Here is a 24,089-nt window from a genome sequence, read left to right on the forward strand (position 1 = left end):
ACGCTTATCGGTCACAATCCCCCCTGCTGCGCTGAACGTCCTTTCGGACAGGACACTGGATGAGGGGCAAGCCAACAGTTCGATTGCAAATTGGGCAAGCTCTGGCCAGAGGTCAAGCCTGCCCACCCAGTAGTCTAGGGGTTCATCACTCCTCAGAGCGTCCACATCGGCCGTTAACCCAATGTAGTCGGACACCTGACGGTCTAGGCGTTCCCTGATGCTGGATCCGGATGACACCTGTCGATGGGTCGGCTGAAAGAATGACCTCATATCCGAAGTCACCAACACATCTTCAAACCGGCCTCTTCTTGCAGGCGCTGTTGGATTGGTACCCGCAAATCCTTCTCTGGGAGTGGGAATTGCTCCTCTGCCAGCGCACGCAAAAGCAGAATGCAGCATTTCTCGAAGCAAGGCCTGGAAGTGCTGCATTCTGACAGCCCTCTGCGACGGCGGTAACATTTCCGCCATTTTGTGTTTGTACCGGGGGTCTAAGTACGTTGCCACCCAGTACTGGTCCTTGACCCTCATGCTTTTTATACGGGGGTCCCTATTAAAACACTGGAGCATGAAGGCCCCCATTTGCACTAAAGTGGAAGCGGTGTGGTGGCCTGGCTCCTGCTCATCATCCAGGATAATGTCGTCCTCTTCATTCTCCTCTCCCCATCCTCGCACAACAGGGATCCCAGAAAGGTTTAAAGCATGCTCTTCTTGCTCCTGCTCATCCGCCCCGGCACCATCCTCCTCTGACTCCTCATCAGACTCCTGTTGTTGACTTGTCTCAGATAGAGTAGCCCCCCCTGGGAATTCATCCAGCATTGCGACTTCCTCATCTTCCCGCTCCTGCTCCTCCACAGCCTGATCAATGACACGACGCAATGCACGCTCCAGAAAGAAGGCATAAGGTACCATGTCACTGATGGCGCCATGGCTGCGACTGACCAGTTTGGTGATCTCCTCAAATGGCCGCAGAAGTCTGCATGTGTCGCGCATGAGCAGCCACTGGCGCGGTGAAAAAAAACCCAGCTCCCCAGAACCGTTTCTTTCGCAGAGTTCATACAGGTAGACGTTAACTGCACGTTTCTGCTGGAGCAGCCTATCAAGCATATAGAAGGTTGAGTTCCATCGCGTCGGGCAATCGCAAATAAGACGTCTGACCGGCAGATGGTGTCGCCGCTGAATGTCAGCAAGGCGAGCCATGGCCGTGTAAGATCTTCTGAAATGGGCCGAGATTTTCCTTGCCTGCCGCAAGATGTCCTGGACCCCAGGGTATTTGACAAGGAATCGCTGCACGACCAAGTTTAAGACGTGTGCCATGCACGGCACGTGCGTGATTTTGCCCTGTTTCAATGCGCTAAGCAGATTGGCACCGTTGTCACACACCACTTTACCAACTGTCAAATTGAGCGGTGTTAGCCACTCATCTGCCTGTGAACGCAAAGCTGAAAGGAGTGCCGGGCCAGTGTGGCTCTTTGCTTCCAGGCACAACAGACGCAGCACGGCATGGCAACGTCTCACCTGGCATGTGGAATAGGTTCTGGGGAGCTTGGGCGGTGCAGTGGAAGAGACGCTAGCAGCGGAAAAGGAGGAGGCAGCTGAGGAGGAGAGGGAGGAGGATGGAGTAGGAGGAGGAGAAGAAGAGTCAGGCCTGCATGCAATCCGTGGCGGTAAAACCAAATCTACACGGGTGCCACGGGTTACATGCTTGACGGCCGTCAGAAGGTTCACCCAGTGGGCAGTAAAACTGATATACCTTCCCTGCCCGTGTTTGCTAGACCACGTGTCTGTGGTCAGATGTATCTTGGCACCGACACTGTGTGCCAGAGATACATTCACTTGCCGCTGAACATGGCCATATAGCTCTGGGATGCCCTTCTCTGAGAAATACTTCCTTCCTGGGACCTTCCATTGTGGTGTTCCAATGGCCACAAATTTGCGAAAGGCCTCCGAGTCCACCAGTTTATATGGCAGTAGTTGGCGGGCTATGAGTTCTGACAAGCCAGCCGCCAACCGTTGGGCAAGAGGGTTATCCGGCATCATCATTTTTTTACGCTCAAACATTAGGCCCACGGAAGCCTGCCTTTTTGCAGAAAAATGTGAGCTTGGCGTGATGGAAGGTGGAGTGGAGGACAATTGTGAGGAGAGAGGAGAAGGAGAAGTAGAAGACGAGGCTGGACGGTGAGAGCCTGCAGTGTGGCTTTGTGTGTTCCGTTGCTCCCACTGGGCTCGGTGATGGCTGCTCATGTGCCTTCTTAAGGCGGTCGTCCCTAGGTGAGTATTGGGCTTACCGCGACTAACGCGTTGACTGCAAAGATTGCAGATGGCAACGCTATTGTCAGCAGCGGACACGTTAAAAAAAGCCCACACTGCGGAGCCATGTGCCGGTGTCCTGGGAGCGCCAGATGTGACCGTACATGGTCGATGACTCGCTCCTGATACATTTGCAGTCTGCTTTGTCCCTGCTGTGCAATGTAAGTCATTGCTGCTTCTCCTCCCTATCTGCTGGTCCATATCTCCCTCTGAACTCCCCTCCTCTTCCTCTCTTGTGGGCACCCACGTGACATCACTAGACACGTCATCATCAACGTCACCTTCCCCACCGCTATAAGTAGAGATCTCGGAGTAGGCAGCAACACCGGGGACCAACCTCCTCCTTGGGCTGATCTGGGTACTGGCGTCAGACTGCTGAGTAGCGCTTGTTGCTACCTCCTCTTCCTGATCCAATACCAAGAGTGGCTGCGCATCAGAAATGTCCTCTTGATATGGATCGGAAAATAATTCCAGTGACTCAAGCGGAAGGTATGTGGTGGTGGTGGTGGTGGTCGTGTTGTTGGTGGTAGTGTCTTTGGGGGTGCACATAGCAGAGAGTGAAGAAGAGGGTGCAGATCGAGAGGATGAGGAGGGTGCAGAAGAGTAAGGCTGAGCGAGCCACTCAACCAAGTCTGGTGCATCCTTTAAAGTAATTGAACGCACCTTCTGCAACTTCCCACTTTGGCTCAAGCCTGTTGCTCCTGCCCTACCCCTACCACCCCTGCGGAAGGGCCTGCCTCTTCCTCTGCATGTCATTTTTTAAATGACCCTGTGACAAAACTCTTAGTCCCTATACCGCTGAAGGACTGCTGCAGTATAGGTGAGCGGTCAGCAGTGGTGCACGTCAACCCTATCTATTGTGGACCGATAGCGGTCCTTACAGAACAGCAGACTGTACCGCACTCAAGCCTATGTACCGTAGCACCCTATACCAAGTTACCAGTCCTTATAAGAACTTTTGTGGAACAAGCAGGTTGTGTGTTAGTGATTAGCAGACTGTACGTCAGTCCCTATACCGCTGAAGGACTGCTGCAGTATAGGGCAGCGGTCAGCAGTGGTGCACGTCAACCCTATCTATTGTGGACCGATAGCGGTCCTTACAGAACAGCAGACTGTACCGCACTCAAGCCTATGTACCGTAGCACCCTATACCAAGTTACCAGTCCTTATAAGAACTTTTGTGGACCAAGCAGGTTGTGTATTAGTGTTTAGCAGACTGTACGTCAGTCCCTATACCGCTGAAGGACTGCTGCAGTATAGGTGAGCGGTCAGCAGTGGTGCACGTCAACCCTATCTATTGTGGACCGATAGCGGTCCTTACAGAACAGCAGACTGTACCGCACTCAAGCCTATGTACCGTAGCACCCTATACCAAGTTACCAGTCCTTATAAGAACTTTTGTGGACCAAGCAGGTTGTGTATTAGTGTTTAGCAGACTGTACGTCAGTCCCTATACCGCTGAAGGACTGCTGCAGTATAGGTGAGCGGTCAGCAGTGGTGCACGTCAACCCTATCTATTGTGGACCGATAGCGGTCCTTACAGAACAGCAGACTGTACCGCACTCAAGCCTATGTACCGTAGCACCCTATACCAAGTTACCAGTCCTTATAAGAACTTTTGTGGACCAAGCAGGTTGTGTATTAGTGTTTAGCAGACTGTACGTCAGTCCCTATACCGCTGAAGGACTGCTGCAGTATAGGTGAGCGGTCAGCAGTGGTGCACGTCAACCCTATCTATTGTGGACCGATAGCGGTCCTTACAGAACAGCAGACTGTACCGCACTCAAGCCTATGTACCGTAGCACCCTATACCAAGTTACCAGTCCTTATAAGAACTTTTGTGGACCAAGCAGGTTGTGTATTAGTGTTTAGCAGACTGTACGTCAGTCCCTATACCGCTGAAGGACTGCTGCAGTATAGGGCAGCGGTCAGCAGTGGTGCACGTCAACCCTATCTATTGTGGACCGATAGCGGTCCTTACAGAACAGCAGACTGTACCGCACTCAAGCCTATGTACCGTAGCACCCTATACCAAGTTACCAGTCCTTATAAGAACTTTTGTGGAACAAGCAGGTTGTGTGTTAGTGATTAGCAGACTGTACGTCAGTCCCTATACCGCTGAAGGACTGCTGCAGTATAGGGCAGCGGTCAGCAGTGGTGCACGTCAACCCTATCTATTGTGGACCGATAGCGGTCCTTACAGAACAGCAGACTGTACCGCACTCAAGCCTATGTACCGTAGCACCCTATACCAAGTTACCAGTCCTTATAAGAACTTTTGTGGAACAAGCAGGTTGTGTGTTAGTGATTAGCAGACTGTACGTCAGTCCCTATACCGCTGAAGGACTGCTGCAGTATAGGGCAGCGGTCAGCAGTGGTGCACGTCAACCCTATCTATTGTGGACCGATAGCGGTCCTTACAGAACAGCAGACTGTACCGCACTCAAGCCTATGTACCGTAGCACCCTATACCAAGTTACCAGTCCTTATAAGAACTTTTGTGGAACAAGCAGGTTGTGTGTTAGTGATTAGCAGACTGTACGTCAGTCCCTATACCGCTGAAGGACTGCTGCAGTATAGGGCAGCGGTCAGCAGTGGTGCACGTCAACCCTATCTATTGTGGACCGATAGCGGTCCTTACAGAACAGCAGACTGTACCGCACTCAAGCCTATGTACCGTAGCACCCTATACCAAGTTACCAGTCCTTATAAGAACTTTTGTGGAACAAGCAGGTTGTGTGTTAGTGATTAGCAGACTGTACGTCAGTCCCTATACCGCTGAAGGACTGCTGCAGTATAGGGCAGCGGTCAGCAGTGGTGCACGTCAACCCTATCTATTGTGGACCGATAGCGGTCCTTACAGAACAGCAGACTGTACCGCACTCAAGCCTATGTACCGTAGCACCCTATACCAAGTTACCAGTCCTTATAAGAACTTTTGTGGAACAAGCAGGTTGTGTGTTAGTGATTAGCAGACTGTACGTCAGTCCCTATACCGCTGAAGGACTGCTGCAGTATAGGGCAGCGGTCAGCAGTGGTGCACGTCAACCCTATCTATTGTGGACCGATAGCGGTCCTTACAGAACAGCAGACTGTACCGCACTCAAGCCTATGTACCGTAGCACCCTATACCAAGTTACCAGTCCTTATAAGAACTTTTGTGGAACAAGCAGGTTGTGTGTTAGTGATTAGCAGACTGTACGTCAGTCCCTATACCGCTGAAGGACTGCTGCAGTATAGGGCAGCGGTCAGCAGTGGTGCACGTCAACCCTATCTATTGTGGACCGATAGCGGTCCTTACAGAACAGCAGACTGTACCGCACTCAAGCCTATGTACCGTAGCACCCTATACCAAGTTACCAGTCCTTATAAGAACTTTTGTGGAACAAGCAGGTTGTGTGTTAGTGATTAGCAGACTGTACGTCAGTCCCTATACCGCTGAAGGACTGCTGCAGTATAGGGCAGCGGTCAGCAGTGGTGCACGTCAACCCTATCTATTGTGGACCGATAGCGGTCCTTACAGAACAGCAGACTGTACCGCACTCAAGCCTATGTACCGTAGCACCCTATACCAAGTTACCAGTCCTTATAAGAACTTTTGTGGACCAAGCAGGTTGTGTATTAGTGTTTAGCAGACTGTACCTCAGTCCCTATACCGCTGAAGGACTGCTGCAGTATAGGTGAGCGGTCAGCAGTGGTGCACGTCAACCCTATCTATTGTGGACCGATAGCGGTCCTTACAGAACAGCAGACTGTACCGCACTCAAGCCTATGTACCGTAGCACCCTATACCAAGTTACCAGTCCTTATAAGAACTTTTGTGGACCAAGCAGGTTGTGTATTAGTGTTTAGCAGACTGTACGTCAGTCCCTATACCGCTGAAGGACTGCTGCAGTATAGGTGAGCGGTCAGCAGTGGTGCACGTCAACCCTATCTATTGTGGACCGATAGCGGTCCTTACAGAACAGCAGACTGTACCGCACTCAAGCCTATGTACCGTAGCACCCTATACCAAGTTACCAGTCCTTATAAGAACTTTTGTGGACCAAGCAGGTTGTGTATTAGTGTTTAGCAGACTGTACGTCAGTCCCTATACCGCTGAAGGACTGCTGCAGTATAGGTGAGCGGTCAGCAGTGGTGCACGTCAACCCTATCTATTGTGGACCGATAGCGGTCCTTACAGAACAGCAGACTGTACCGCACTCAAGCCTATGTACCGTAGCACCCTATACCAAGTTACCAGTCCTTATAAGAACTTTTGTGGACCAAGCAGGTTGTGTATTAGTGTTTAGCAGACTGTACGTCAGTCCCTATACCGCTGAAGGACTGCTGCAGTATAGGTGAGCGGTCAGCAGTGGTGCACGTCAACCCTATCTATTGTGGACCGATAGCGGTCCTTACAGAACAGCAGACTGTACCGCACTCAAGCCTATGTACCGTAGCACCCTATACCAAGTTACCAGTCCTTATAAGAACTTTTGTGGACCAAGCAGGTTGTGTATTAGTGTTTAGCAGACTGTACGTCAGTCCCTATACCGCTGAAGGACTGCTGCAGTATAGGGCAGCGGTCAGCAGTGGTGCACGTCAACCCTATCTATTGTGGACCGATAGCGGTCCTTACAGAACAGCAGACTGTACCGCACTCAAGCCTATGTACCGTAGCACCCTATACCAAGTTACCAGTCCTTATAAGAACTTTTGTGGAACAAGCAGGTTGTGTGTTAGTGATTAGCAGACTGTACGTCAGTCCCTATACCGCTGAAGGACTGCTGCAGTATAGGGCAGCGGTCAGCAGTGGTGCACGTCAACCCTATCTATTGTGGACCGATAGCGGTCCTTACAGAACAGCAGACTGTACCGCACTCAAGCCTATGTACCGTAGCACCCTATACCAAGTTACCAGTCCTTATAAGAACTTTTGTGGAACAAGCAGGTTGTGTGTTAGTGATTAGCAGACTGTACGTCAGTCCCTATACCGCTGAAGGACTGCTGCAGTATAGGGCAGCGGTCAGCAGTGGTGCACGTCAACCCTATCTATTGTGGACCGATAGCGGTCCTTACAGAACAGCAGACTGTACCGCACTCAAGCCTATGTACCGTAGCACCCTATACCAAGTTACCAGTCCTTATAAGAACTTTTGTGGAACAAGTGAGTTGTGAATGTTTAGCAGACTGCAGCAGAAGGGCAGCAGTCAAGTATAATATCCTTTCTATATTTGGAAGAAAGAATATTATACATGTACAAGCCTATTACTGTACCACTGATACCAGTCCTGAAAAGAACCTTTGTGGAACTAATAATAACAGCAAGTCTTTAAAATTACCCTCACTGCCTGACAACACTGCTTCCTTCCTGTCCCTATACAAATTGGCAAAAAAAGAGAACGATTAGTGGTTACTGGAACAGCTCTTTTGTGGACCTTGATAGTAACAGCTAATGATGATGATGATGATGATGATGATGAAAGACTAATCTGGCTGTCCCTGTAGCATACACCGTCCTTTCCCTTTCTCTAAACTAACAAAAGACACTCAGGCTGCTGCAAGAATCAGCAGCACAGCAAACCTATCAACACCTAACACCTATACCAGTCCTGAAAAGAACTTTTGTGTACCAAATAGCTAGTGGTTTATCTCTCCCTACTCCACACAGGAACCTGTCCCTATCTTAACAGAAGAAAGAATGTAAAATGGCCACCGGATCGGGTGTATTTATAGGTTAGGGGGAATGTACAAGTGTCCATGTGCTGTCATGTCTCAATTGGCTGTCCTGTATCACATGATAAACGTGTCACCAAAGGTTAAAGTTCTTGTATACATTAAACACGTAAGTCCGCCGCGGCGAACGACGGAAAAAGGCGTTCGAACGTGCGGACCGCGAATGTCGGAAATTCGCCGCGAAACGACCGCCGGGCGAACCGTTCGGCCATCACTATTTCTAAGTAATTTTCTAGCAAAAAATACGGATTTTAACTTGTAAACACCAAATGTCAAAAATAGGTTTAGTCATGAAAGGGTTAAAGAAAAAGAAAACAGAACATTTTTTAAATGAAGTCTAATACTTTGTCATGTACTAAAGCATCATAGAGGATAAAAACTCTGTCTTTTGAACATTTTGCATCCAAAAAAGAATCTGGATATATCAGGCAAAAATAGGAATGTTTTTCTACTGTATTGATCATGCCCAGTTGAGGTGTATTTTTATTCAGCTGAGATCAGCCACAATAATGACTATTTTGACTTATCATCACTGTGCAGTGGTTTAAAGTGGTTGTAAACCAATTACAACCACTTTAACCTACAGGTAAGCCTAGATTAAAGCTTACCTGTAAGTGCAAGAAATATCTCCCAAATCTAAAAGGTTTAAGGAGATATTTGCAGAAATAGCAGCATGCGCTGTAGACATCAGGCGCAGGCGCACTGTGTGTGCCATTTCTAACGGTCATGCCGTTAGTGGTGGCACCAGTGCACATGTGCGGCAGTGACATTATCGCTTTTCCGGCCAGTCACAGCGCCGGAGCAGCGATACCCGAAAGACACGCAGAGTCAACATGTCAGCAACAGAGAAGGTGAACGAGGGTTGCTTTGGGGGCTTCTATCTCAGGTAAGTAATTCCTAATGAGCTAGTATGCTATGCATACTAGCTAGTTATGCCTTTGTCCTGCAGGGTGTTTTTTTTTTAAAGAGAGGGTTTACCTCCTCTTTAAAAAGCTGCAATGAGGGGTGGAGGGGCTGTTCTCAATTTCTCATTGAAGTTTACTGAGAAGCTGCCAGTGAAGTAAATAACAAAATGACCTTGCATCCATATCTGCACCCCAGAGGTAGTCTTAGCTGGGAGAGACAAAGGGAAGGGCTGTGATGAGGAAACAAAGGAATTACGTTCACTTCTCAGCAGCCCCTGTAAAACACTAAGACATTTGGAGACCTTTACCCCTACAAAAAACATAACCCTTTTGGGTCTGGTGTGGGTATATTCCCACATAAAAGGTGCAGTTACATTTAATATAAAAAAAAATACATGTCTATTTAGTTCAACCATAAATAATAATGATCTTCTTTCTTAATTCATCTGGAATATAGAAGGAAAAAAAAAACACACAAGTAAAGCGCAGTCCAAATGAGTTAACAAGGAATATATTTGTTGTTGATCCTCCAATGTAGCTAGCTAATTCCCTTAAACTAGATTTAACTATGTAAAACTGCAAATTTAAATAACTATATATATATATATATATATATATATATATATATATATATATATATATATATATATATATATATATATTAAAATAAACCCAATATCTTTTTAAGCAAACTTGTTAATCAAGTTCACAACCATTTCATGTGAAAAGCTACTACACAGCTCTTAAAATAAAGAATCTTGGGATAAACCTAATTTCTTACACTTGTTAGTAATGCCTTCATGTCATTTTGTGGTCAATTCGCATGAATCATTTTGTTCATATGCAGTCATCAGAATCTGTAATTTAAATTTTGTAATTAATTTCTCTTTTTCTGAGTCATGACTTTTGAAGGAAAAGATTATGGACTGCTGGAGTAAAACTGTGCAAAACTGCAATCCTCTGCTCCTCATTATTCACCATTGATCTCCAGTGGTTACCTCAAGGCAGAGCAAAGTTACTTCTATTTTAGGTACCAAATTAAGTTTGTTAAATCATTCAAAAACATACTGGGAAAATTGACAATCTTTTTGGAAATCAAATGGAATCCTTTACAGCTGACTGAGATATCATTAATAGATAAAATTACTGTGCCATAAAATCTTTAATCCGAGTTTTTTAGTGGAATTTTATTGCCTGCATTTGTCACAAGTAATTTTTCATTCCTAGCAGTGTCATTTAAAATGGTAAAACACGTATAGTTTATTGTATTTAGGTAGAACATTCCAGAAGGAGTATTTTATTAAAATAAAATACAGTTAAAAATGAATAAAATTACATATAAAACAATGAACTGTCAATTAATACATTCTTTGTATTGCTCAAAGTAGTGCTTTAGGCCTAGACAATAGCCTTACTGAACTGTTTTTATACTGTACACAGGAACAAAGGGTATCAAAAGACAGGACCTTATCTCAAGTAGAAAGCCATTATTGAACATTAGAAAGTATGTGAACATTGCAAGTATGATTTAGCATATTTACCTACTACTAATAGACAGATTAGTCAGTTGCATCATTAAGTGGTAAATGCACTTTAAGTGTGCTCTAATGTCCTCCCGCTATCAATCCCCATACTCAGTCATCTGTTCACTCTTCTTCCCTGTGTGACATGCTTGTTCTGTAAAGCCTCTTCCTAAAATTTCTCACTGTTGAGTCCTGTGTCTATGCCCATTTGCTTCTCAATCTCCGTTTACTCCACTGAAAAGCTAATTCTGCAAACGTTCTGTTGTCCTTTAGCCAATTACTCTGGAGGCTTTAAGTTCTGATAAACTTAAAGTGTTACTAAACCCACAGCAATAAAATCAGTCTGTATATGCAGTAAAGCATACTTGTTATACTCACCGTGGAACCTAAAGGGTTAATCCTCTGCATTGTTCTAAAAGGCTGTTTGATCTTGTCTTTTCTGATCCTCTCCTCTTTCCACTGTCCCCAATATATTTCCTGATAATACAGAGACAGAGGGCAGGCTGCACATGCTCAGTTTGGTGTGTGTTGCTAGAGACTATTTTTTTCTTGGGAGGGTACATGTGACCAGCACAGGGCCAATCAGCACTATTCAGACAGAGGGCCAGGGGTCCTGCAGTCTGATGGGGCAGTCAGAGTAGAATGAAAACTTCCCTTACAAGATTTAACGAGATGCTGATAGAAGTCACAAGACTGCTATATACTGCTGATTAGAAAATGTATTTAGCAGTTTATATTTACTAAAATTAGTACATTTCCATGTTCTGTGTACTATGCAAGACCAGATATAGTGAATTCAGGGTCCTGGGTTTAGTAACACTTTAAGGATGGGCGTTTAAAGGTAAACTAAAGCCATTGATTTAACTGTCTCCCAAAACATTTACATTCAGGGCATGCCATGTATACTAACTTTCACAGTTGCTTCTGCTTTCAGTTGAATTGTGAAGATATCAAATGACTAGCTTCTTAACTGATCACATGTGCAACACCATGACGACTGCAGATTAAACAGAGACTAAGATGATAGCTTCTTTGGATGGTTTTGTTCTGCTTTAAGAGAGAGTCATTTAAAGCAGAGCTCTACCCAAAAGGGGAGGCTTCACTTGTTTGCTTCCTCCCCCTCCACTGCCACATTTTTCACCTTTCGGGGAGGAGGGGTGAGTGGGTACTTGTTTTTGACAGGTACTCATCCTCACTTCCAGGAGACGAAGTTCGCCCCCCTCCTCCTTCCACCAACTCTGGGACATTCATAAATTTATCATAGGTAGCTGTGGTTGTGTGGCGTGCGTGCCAGCTGCGTTACACCCACTAGCCCTAGTTCCTGAAAATCACGTGGTGTGCGTGTAAGAGCTATGCGCATTTCGTAATGAATGTCTTCAGCAGCGATAGCATCTCACCGCACATCACATATTATTTATAGGAGAGTGCACAGCCGTGAGAGCCTCGCCCCATAGACTGATCAACCAATCCATAGGGGGGCGGGTACGAAATGTGCATGGCTCTTAAATGCACACCACATGACTTCCAAGAACTAGGGCTAGTGGGTGTAACGCAGCTGTCACGCACGCCGCATGCCACACACCCACAGCTACCTATGCTATATTTGTCATAGAGTTGCCTCTCCTGGATAAGCACTTTAGGCATACGGATTTTGCTCTGATCTGATCTGTTTGGGTTTATTTTACTTTATGTTTGATTTTTTAACACATTTTTTAAATAAATGAACTTTCTTGGATACTACACCATGGGAGCCAATCTCTTGTTTTTAAAAGGAATATTACTGCATATATCTGCCACGATTGGACATCCAAAATCGCTTTGAGGAACTGTGGATGCTGCAGCTTGAGACCACCGGACCGTACTGTGGAGTTACAGGCATATTACCCCTGCAGAGGTCATAGGAGCTGGTGAGTGGGGACCCATGAGGGGGGAGCATGCAAGTCATCTGTCAAGCACTGTGAGCACCAAAAGTCACCTGCAACTATTTTTCAATAGCACAAACAACTATCTATATCAGAATGGATGCACATATGTGACTCTAGCAACTGCTGAAATTTTGACATTTTGTGTTTTTTGTTTTTTTTATGCGATTTTGTCGCTTTTTAGCGATTTTTTTGTAATTTTTTAGTTTTTTGGTATATACATATATATATATATATATATATATATATATATATATATATTTTTTTTTTATTTTTTTTATTTTTTTTGCACAGCACTGTGGGACTTTATTTACAGTCGAACTTCCACATGTTTATTAGTCATCTGACTATTCACAAACACATTTAGGTTTATTGCCTACACATGGGAGTTCACTTATGGATTTCTTTCGGATTTATGTTATAATTAATATTTTTTGTCATGTTATAATTATCTTTGGGATTTACAATTTTTTTTACCATTGTTGGTTTAGCATCAGGTACCAGACCACTCTGAGGACATAACCCCCTGTGGTATCAGTTTTATGAGGAGGTCATTTGACACTTCATTGACCCTACAGGCTACAGGCGGTTATCGCAGTGCTGGGATTTATTATTATTATCTTTCTCACATTTATATATATATTCTTTCACAATTATATTGCATGAGGTGGTCCTTACAGCCTTTAAAGAGTGAATTTCTAGATCGCTCTTCAATCTACAGGTAGCGCCACTACCCCCGTCTTTACATTTTTATTGATCTTAGGGCTCTCATTTGGGTGCTTTTTAAGGGGAGCTGCAACCTTTTTTATCATCTTAAGCATGGTTTATTTTACTATTTTCTGAACACTTAGGTTTAAAATAACTAAATTAGTTAAAGGAAAACTTTGAAAAAAAAAACAGTTGATATGCTGCACAGTATATAATTACTACACAAGTCATTTTTCAGTCAGCTGTAATTTTTTATTACAGCCAAAAAATTCAGGTGTTAGTTCCTTTTAACACATTGATTATGAAAACACTGGGAATGCTCTGTGTACTGTCGGTGTACAGAACTCTACTAGAAATACAATTTTCTGCTCATGCTATTGGCTCAATATTTTTACAGTCTGATTATGTATAGCAGGCAAGCTGCTTTTTTTTGTAACTCCTGTCCCTCCTCTCCTCGTTATACCTGCAACAGATGCAGTCCATCTATTTGTCTAAAAAGTAGAGTTGATCCTTTATTTTGAATGACTGAAATTTAAACCAAATTTCATAACTTCTGATGGCTACGTTGAAATCAGAGTTTCAAGATTATTTTGGATGGTTTAGATTTCTAAACAGCTTCAGTGAGCAAAGACCTGATGCTTCCTAAAAAGCATGTTTTGCTTTATGTTTGTTTGTGCTGCTGCCTGAGTGCCCTTAACTTGAATGCCAGTGCTACCAGGTTCCAACCTTTTATCTTAGTATACCAGGTAGAATTTTTAAGTAGTACATGGCTTGGGCTGTTTTTTGGCTCTCATCACGGATAGGGTGCTAGAAGCTTCTCAAACCATTTTGCATTTTCTGCTCTGTAATATAATTGATTCACAAATTTTAAAAAGTTTGACCAAACCACAACTAAGCATAACAATGTTATTATAATAATAGCATATTTTCAGCAAATTTGATTTAGCCACCAATACACAATGGTTAGATATGCAGTATATATTTTTTTATTTCAACTTACACAGGTAAATGGCTAGTAGGGTGGGAATGCCATTATTTTCTCTATTTTTTGCCTACTTTGGTTGCAGACCCTTTGGCCTTAGTGTGTACATGTGGCTTGCTATGAAGTGGTCCCAGATGGTCTGTGGCAGATGGAAGGTGACACGATTGTGTACATTTGGTTTTAGTCACTACTGGCTGGTTGCACATTATATATAGTGAGTATGGCATTATCTCTAATGTAAAGGGGTTTTGTATAGTGCCGTACCTTCAAATAATAAATTATATTGAACTATGTTGTAGATACACTTAAACCAATCATATCTCTGAAGAAGCAATTCAGTTGAAACGCGTTGGTAGGTCCAATGCTCGGGATATCCTGTTACACCCAGGATATACTCTCAATAAGCTCTCCAGCTATGGAGTGATATATGGGTATCAGGTATATTTGTAACTTATCAGTAAATATGTAATTTTATGACCACAACCAATTATATGCTTTTTATATATACAATTGTACTAAAGCTGTCACATGTTTTATTTTAGTTTTGTTGAATATTGTTTACATTAAAATTCCATGGGGGCCTACATTTTTACATGAACCATAACTAATCATTTTTTATAAATTCATTGATCCCTACTGAAGGTGAAAAGGCACCTCAGGCAACAGCAGCAACAGATGACAATGATAATGTATAACTGGATTTTGACTGGAAACCTCCCCAAAGAGTAGGATGAGGGACAATGGCTTGCTGTGACTGTCCCCTTAGCTACTAAAAATGTCATAATGAAGCTTTGCATGTAGTTTGACTGTCAACGTTTTCCAACATTTTCCTTGATGAGCATGGCTAAAGCCCCATACACACTATCAGATTTTCTGATGATTTTTGTCTTCAGATTTACCAAAACCATGTAAGGCAAGGGCCTGCCTGATTGCATACAAATTGAAACTCCTAAGGTTGTGCCTCATATTATATGGTTTTGGTAAATCTGAAGGAAAAAATCAGCAGAAAATCTGATAGTGTGTAGGGGGCTTTAGACTTACCTAGATGCAGTGCATTGAACATGGTGATGAGTTCATCACCAACATTTACAGACCAGGTGTTGTAGCCACCACTGCCTAAGCTTTGTTGCTAAGACTTGTCTGACATACTGAGAGTCTGAAGCTGTTGACACTGCTTAACACGTTTCTAAATTCAGCTACTCACTTTAAAGGCATTCCTAGCTTGAAGCCTTTGTTTTTATTGGTGATATGTTGCAGTTGGTGGTCTTTAATAACACTAGTCCATGAACTATCCATCAGCACTGTGTCCTTATTCCCTACACTTATTAGAAAGAAGTAATATAGTTTATAATAGGGACTGATTTTACTTGCCTACTCTTACCTTTCCCATGGGCCATGGCCACCACAAAATAACTTCTACTATCAATTCTACCATCAACAATATACTTCAATTAAACTGCTTCACTTACTGCACCTCCCTTATATTCCATTTAAATAAAGAGTACAATGATGAAATCATGCTTGAAAAAGGAAACTAAGGGGTTGATTTACTAAAACTTGACAGTGCAAAACCTGATGCAGCTGTGCATGATAGCTAATCAGCTTATAGCTTCAGCTTGTTCAATTAAGCTTTGACAAAAAAAACAACAACTGGAAGCTGATTGGATATCATGCACAGCTGCACCCGATTTTGCACTCTCCAGTTTTAGCAAATCAACCCCTACAGTAAGTGTTTATGAAAGGTTAATTTAGCCACATTATAGGTATTATATACCTTTTTATGCTACTATCCATGGCTACATTTACCTACTATTATCCTTTCCTACCACTATCCATAGCTAACATGGTACAACAATTTACAGCTAAAACCTAACTCAGGGCACTAAATGGTGTCCAGTGTCAGTCAACCAGGTAGACTTGGAACATTTTATGAATGCAGAGCATCATGGTCCTGTCCCCTAAATTAAAGCTGGGTCACTCTGAAAGGTGACCTAGGCATGAATCTAGTGGCATATGGGTGTAAAACAGTCCTGTCAATGGCTTCCACAAGTGAGAAGTCAATGCTGTTAGCTGCTAACAACAGGCAGGTTGCATGCAGCAAAGGCAGGAACACCTACTACAGCCTGAAACCCACAGCCACCCTGCCTCTTAGCAGCACAGAAATTATGATATGATGGCTGCCTCCATGAAGCTTGGCTTTCAGAGTACAACATAGAAAATTAGTATATACCATTCAGAACATTGCACAAAATAGTCACATGCTAAAATCAGAAGAAATAATAGAAAAGGAAAACAGAAAAGAGATAAACAGACCCCAAATACTAGTACTGGTAAAAAAGAGCTCACCAGCCAGTACTTTTCTCATCCACAGGTTGTAGGAGTGGAATATAGAGAACCCAAGATGCAATTTTCTTTTTTTCTTAAGAACTATGGTAGTAAATCTGATTTATGCTATCTTATAGAGATATAGTCCCTAAGTCACAAAGTTGTTTTTATTCTGCCATTATTTTCTTGATCCTGTACATTTCGCATTCCCTTAGATGTCAATTCACATTGATGCTAACCACATTTTATTTAGCCTGATGTGTATATATTGCTATTTTACCACTATTTGTACTATGATAACAGTGCCAGTGTTACTGTATTGTCCTTTATGATAAAGTCAAATGTATTATCTGTAAGCAGTCTACCTCTGTAATTAAAAGCAGATGACTAACAAGCAATTTCTGCAATATAATCCACCTGGCTGCCATAATGGCATCATTAACAATAAGAAGCTCATTCGCTTTCTTTCCTAACTGTGAAGGATGCCTAAAAAAGCTAATGTAAAAGTAAGCTGACATAAAGTATTTAAAATCCAAGACAAAAATTATTTCCTGCCAAAAACTGCAGACTGCACAAATCCAAAAACTATGGAAAATGTTAACCCTGCATTCAGCAACTTTTAAGTATTGATTATTATATCATTATTTTCCTACATCTGCATCTTTCATGTCAACTCATCCTCATCCTACTTTACTCATTTTCTTCAACTATATTGTGCTCAGATAGAAAGGAAAACCCTAAATGAGAAGGCATTCTTTTGCAACAACTTTTTCTAGGTGACAGGCTACTCCTTAGAACTGACAGCAATGGTGTATATTAATTATCAAATTTAAATTGACTGCACAGAAGATTAAGTTTCCGTGTGTTAAAAATACTTGTTGATACATACCAAAAAATGCCTGGATAAAATTACTTTTAATTTAATTTCAGATTACAAGGCAATTATACAGTATATGCGTGGGCTACAACTTACTTTACCTTTGGGTAAAAAAAGGAGCATTAGCAAAGTTTGTTGCTGAACAGTTAGGCCGCGTACACACGGGCGGACTGTTCGCCCAACCTTGTCCGCTGAACAGTGTTTGGGCGGACAGTCCGCTCGTGTGTGGGCTTTCAGCGGACAGTTTCAGCGGACAGTTTGACGGACAAAGTCTTTCGGAAATTCCGAAAAACTGTCCGCTGAAACTGTGTTTGAGCGAACAGTCCGCCCGTGTGTAGGCTACTTTCGAAATGAGCAAACTGTTCCCGCTCGGAGGAAAGTCTGCTCATTTCGAGGTAGGCGGGGCCCGCGACGGAGACGTCGCGGGCTCCGCCGCCTGGAATGGGCTTAAAGGGGAACCCCAACGCCGAAAAAAATTGGCGTGGGGGTTCCCCCAAAGTCCACAACAGACCCTTGTCCGAGCACGCTACCCGGCCGGCCAGGAAAGGGGGGCGAGCGAGCGCGCCCCCCCTCCTGAGCCGTACCAGGCCGCGTGCCCTCAACATGGGGGGTGCCTTGGGGAAGGGGGGGCTGCGCGGCCCCCCCACCCCAAAGCACCTTGTCCCCATGTTGATGAGGACAAGGGCCTCTTCCCGACAACCCTGGCCGTTGGTTGTCGGGGTCTGCGGGCGGGGGGCTTATCGGAATCCGGGAGCCCCCTTTAAGAAGGGGGCCCCCGGATACCGGCCCCCCACCCTATGTGAATGAGTATGGGGTACAATGTACCCCTACCCATTCACCTGTGAAATAAAGTACAAAAAAAAACACAACACAGAGAAAAAATATTTTATTGCACAGCTCCGGGGGTCTTCCGTCTTCGGGGGTCTTCTCGCCGGACTCCTCCGCTATCTTCGTGTAGCTCTTTTACTAGCGGAGGAGCCCGGCTTTCTTCCTCCCCGCCGCCGGCCTCTTCTCCCGACTTCGGGGGTCTTGTCCCCCTCTTCAGTTCTTCTGCCGGGCCACCGCGCCTTCTTGTAGCTCTTTTGCAGGCGGTGGCCCGGTCTTCTGTCGCCGCTGCCTTCCGTTCTTCTGTCGCCGCTGTCGCTGTCGCCGTCGCCGCCTTCCGTTCTTCTTCTTCTTCTTGTTCTTCTTCTTCTTCCCCAGGAGATGTTGACACGTCGCTCTCTCCGGCCGGAATGCCAGAGCCGCGCTGTGCGGTCACTTATATAGTGACAATGGGGCGGTGTCACATGGTATATGTCACATGGGTTGGTCACATGGTGACCCCGCCCCCTTACGATGTCATAGTCCCCATGTGACATCAACCCATGTGACCAACCCATGTGACATATACCATGTGACACCACCCCATTGTCACTATATGACCGCACAGCGCGGCTCTGGCATTCCGGCCGGAGAGAGCGACGTGTCAACACAGAAGACCGGGCCACCGCCTGTAAAAGAGCTACAAGAAGGCGCGGTGGCCCGGCAGAAGAACCGAAGGCGGCGACAGAAGAACGGAAGGCAGCGGCGACAGAAGACCGGGCCACCGCCTGCAAAAGAGCTACAAGAAGGCGCGGTGGCCCGGCAGAAGAACCGAAGAGGGGGACAAGACCCCCGAAGTCGGGAGAAGAGGCCGGCGGCGGGGAGGAAGAAAGCCGGGCTCCTCCGCTAGTAAAAGAGCTACACGAAGATAGCGGAGGAGTCCGGCGAGAAGACCCCCGAAGACGGAAGACCCCCGGAGCTGTGCAATAAAATATTTTTTCTCTGTGTTGTGTTTTTTTTTGTACTTTATTTCACAGGTGAATGGGTAGGGGTACATTGTACCCCATACTCATTCACATAGGGTGGGGGGCCGGTATCCGGGGGCCCCCTTCTTAAAGGGGGCTCCCGGATTCCGATAAGCCCCCCGCCCGCAGACCCCGACAACCAACGGCCAGGGTTGTCGGGAAGAGGCCCTTGTCCTCATCAACATGGGGACAAGGTGCTTTGGGGTGGGGGGGCCGCGCGGCCCCCCCTTCCCCAATGCACCCCCCCATGTTGAGGGCACGCGGCCTGGTACGGCTCAGGAGGGGGGGCGCGCTCGCTCGCCCCCCTTTCCTGGCCGGCCGGGTAGCGTGCTCGGACAAGGGTCTGTTGTGGACTTTGGGGGAACCTCCACGCCGATTTTTTTCGGCGTTGGGGTTCCCCTTTAAGTCCATTCCAGGCGGCGGAGCCCGCGACGTCTCCTTCGCGGGCCCCGCCTACCTGTACACGCGCTCGAAATGGGCGGATTTGCCTCCGCCTTACGTGGGCGAGTCCGTTCATTTCAAAAGTTGAGCGAACTGTTTGGCAAACAGTTCGCTGAAACAGTCCGCTCAAAAAAGTGCCGTGTGTGGCCATGTTCATCCATGCTAATTTTGAGTGGACTGTTTGCCGAAACTGTTTGACAAACAAAGTTGGGCGAACAGTCCGCCCGTGTGTACGCGGCCTTAGTGTTAAATATATGCCAAAAAAGTAATAGACACATCATGTGCTCAAAGATAAGTGACAACTGATGTTCCAGTTGATGTGGTAGCCAAGTGGCATTTATTGGCAAAAGGAATATTAAATGTTCACTTGACAGCTGTGCTCACTGCAAGTATCCATATATGTCAAAGGAAAAATCCTGTTTCTTTTTTAATTTCCCTTGCACATGATCGAGTCTTCAAAGTGAACACAGCTACAACTTATCTACTTAACCATTTGGACATTTATTTTATAAGTGTATTTTATCCACTTATTTTGTATATCAACCTCATTACAGCTAAAAGGTAAAAGAAAGCATTTAAGGAAAAGTTAATTGTTAGGGTTTACATACACATTTTGGCTGGACTCACACATATTTGTGGTGCACACTTCATACATTAACCTGTGTTGCATTAAGGTAGCTCATTTATTATTAATGGGTTGCCGGTACACAACAGACAAAAAAAATACACATGGCCTCAACTTTCCATTCAATGGGATGCTATTCACAATGAATGGCAGGACACAGCACCTAAATTATCTAGATGCATTAATGTGTATTACAGTAACAAATGTTAAAATGCATTTGACATTGAAAAAGTGAGAAGGGGTGCCAATCAGCAGGGAGGAGCATGTTAAACATCCACGCAGTATTCAAATTGTGTTCAAATTTATTCATGAACCACAACAGATTTGTGAAAATCCAGGTTGTGGGATCAGGCCAGATGTTGATTGTTCTTGTACTGAGTAATTTGATTCACATATTTGAAATTGTAACAGATTCATAATTTTACATTTGCAAAAAATTCAAATGACAGGAAGATATCGATTTGGTATCTAACACATATGGGTTCCATAAAAACACAGGAGGCACTCTGTAAGGGGTAAATGTCTTAAGAGTTAATAGAAACAGTAGCTTAGTAAGATTTATCTCACTGTGAGCACAACCTTATGGGCCTCAAACATTGCTAAAAAAAATCAGTTATGAAGAATTATAAAAGGTCATACTTCAGCAAACCCTGAAAGAAGAAAGCCTTTTGTCTAATGGGAACTGTGTGAATGTATGACTTGATTGACTGCCCTTTCTTATTGGGATTAAAAGGTTAATGTGAACAGCTTCCTACTGGATGGTTACGTCTGGTGTGCTGGTCTAGATTGATGCATAAATTAATATGTTCATACACTGGATATCAAAGGATCAAAGCTCCTACTACAAGAACAAGGTAGCGAAAGGAATTTCATTTTAGCAGACGAGTTACAAGCCTTATTCTCATATGTTCACAAGTAATGTGGAGTATGTTCTCTATTAGGCAACAGAGGTAAAGATGGCCCCCATGATCATCTTTTTATATATATTTTAGCATTTTAAAAAATTCAGCTGTTGTAAGAAATTAATATAACATATATTAGTGCTATACCAGTCATGGTAATTAAATGATATTTAAAATTAGGTTTCCATTTCAATGTTCAGTTTTTTAGAGCTGTCAGATTCAACTGTGAATTCGTTACTACAGCAGCCTGAAAGTATTCTGTACACTTCTGTACAGGATGTGCCTTTACAATAATTACCCTACCTAACCTGTTTCCTGTGATTAAAAATATTGCTTTGAGGACACAGCTTCCAAAAAGTTATTAGTAGTAATACTTCACTTTCTCGTCCTTGATATAAACTCAGAAAAATGCCTAAATGTGAACTGATAGTATTCCTTTGGTTCCTTTTAAATTATAAAATGACACAACTGTTTATGACAACAGATGAAAACACAAATGATTTGCTCCAATTTGACTGGAAGGTAGTTTGAAGCAGTTGACCAAACCAGACCTGATCATGCAAACATCAGTAGATGTCTGTGCACCACATCAATATCCAGTGATCAAAGTAAAGGAGAAACAGATAGGAACATAACTCTTGTCAAAAATTATTTTTGGGATGTAGTTCCATTATGAACACCATATGTTCACAAGGTATAGGATCAAAACAAAACCATCTTTAGCATTATCTTTGGTTTCTCAGTATGCAGCATGATGCAGATATGTAGTTATGTAAGTTTTACTTGCAATGCTGTGTATATGGTTTCATATTCCTAAATTGAAAAACCGCAGGTCAAAGCTTACCCAATATTTTTTTACATCACTGTTGTTGTAGGGGATTGGAGAGGATTTATAAAAAAAACATTCTTTCACCTTTACCCAGTAAGTTGCACTGAACGCTCCCATTTTTCTTTACTTCCCTGCTAGAATAGCAATAGGGCAGAACTTTTTTCAGTAGCAGGCTGGTAATTTGGGAGCAGGGCCCATTCCCTTTGTGCTACCTTATACAGAAGGGCATGCAACCTGGTATTAACATGCACATTTTCACCATCTTGTAGTAGGGCTTATTGGGGGTGGCAGGGACATGCTTGAGTTTGCTATAACACCACCACCATTTTTTAAAGTACACCCATAGCACCCTCACTAATTTATCTAGAATGGGTGTCAAGGGGCTGGGCATACTTGGTAACTGACTCTTAACCTTATAGAGTATGCAGAGTGTCAAAATATGTGGGTACAGCTGGTGCTGCACACACCTGTCTGTAGCTGTTTTTTGCCTGCTGGAAGCACCGTGTTGAGCAGAGTAGCATGCACTTGGCATTGCTGTGCACAGGTACTGTTTTTTTAACTGTCTACTCCCCACTGTCTTCTCTACCTTGTGCTCCCCACTGTCACAAATGAAAGAAGCAATGTGATCTATTGCAGCGGGACCAAACAGGGTTTGTGCCCAGGAGACAAGCAGGGAATAATATTCAGGAAATGTCCTATTTAACCCATCTTGTCCAGAAACAATCTCAAGAAATGATTCTCCTGTCTACTGACATGGAAAAAGGTTTTCACTTGATCTCTTGGTTCTATATGTTCTATACATTACATAAGTAGGGATTTATTTTTGTTTGTTTTGTTTGTTGTTGTTTTTTTGTGATATTGTGAATTTCGCTCTAACCAATTTCAAATCTGCAGGGGCACATGTCAGGCATGCATTTTGTCCCCACTCCTTTTTGTCTTCGTGCGGGATTTGGCAACAAAATTACCCTATTCACTGATAGTATTCTTTTTATTATTACTTTACCACATACAGTGCCTTCCAAAAGTATTCACCCCCTTGGCTTTTTATTTATTTTGTTACATTACAGCCTTTAGTTCAATGTTTTTTTAATCTGAATTATATGTGATGGATCAGAACACAATAGTCTAAGTTGGTGAAGTAAAATTAGAAAAATACATACATAAAACTATTTTTCAGAAATAATAAAACTGATAATTGGCATGTGCGTATGTATTCACCCCCTTTGTTATGAAGCCCATAAAAAGCTCTGGTGCAACCAATTACCTTCAGAAGTCACATAATTAGTAAAATTATGTCCACATGTGTGCAATCTAAGTGTCCCACGACCTGTCATTACAAATACACACCTTTTTGAAAGGCCCCAGAGGCTGGCCTAAGCAAGAGGCACCACTAACCAAACACCGCCATGAAGACCAAGGAACTCTCCAAACAAGTAAGAGACAATGTTGTTGAGAAGTGCAAGTCAGGGTTAGGTTATAAAAAAATATCCAAATCTTTGATAATTCCTAGGAGCACCATCAATCTATCATAATCAAATGGAAAGAACATGGCACAACAGCAAACCTGCCAAGAAACGGCCACACATCAAAACTCATGGAGCGGGCAAGAAGGGCATTATTCAGAGAGGACGCACAGCGACTTAAGGTAACCTTAAGGTAACCCTGGAGGAGCTGCAGAGTTCGACAGCAGAGACTGGAATATCTGTACATAGGACAATAATAAGCCGTACGTTCCATAGAATTGGGCTTTATGGCAGAGTGGCCAGAAGAAAGCCATTACTTTCAGCAAAACACAAAATGGCACATTTTTAGTTTTCCTCCAAAATATATGGAGGAAGGTGCTCTGGTCTGATGAGACTAAAATTTAACTTTTTGGCCATCAAAGAAAACGCTATGTTTGGCGCAAACCCAACACATCACATCACCCAAAGAACACCCACAGTGAAACATGGTGGTGGCAGCATCATGATGTGTGGATGTTTTTCAGCAGTTGGGACTGGGAAACTGGTCAGGGTTGAGGGAAAGATGGATGGTGCTAAATACAGGGATATTCTTGAGCAAAACCTTTATCGCTCTGTGTGTGAGGCTAGGACGGAGGTTCACCTTCCAGCCGGACAATGACCCCAAACACATTGCTAATGCAACACTTGCGTGGTTTAAGTGGAAACATGTAAATGTTTTGGAGTGGCCTAGTCA

The sequence above is a fragment of the Lithobates pipiens genome, unplaced genomic scaffold (genome assembly GCF_037356315.1).
Source record: "Lithobates pipiens isolate NorthernLeopardFrog02 unplaced genomic scaffold, aLitPip1_a1.2 Scaffold_13, whole genome shotgun sequence".
Taxonomy (NCBI): Eukaryota; Metazoa; Chordata; class Amphibia; order Anura; family Ranidae; genus Lithobates; species Lithobates pipiens.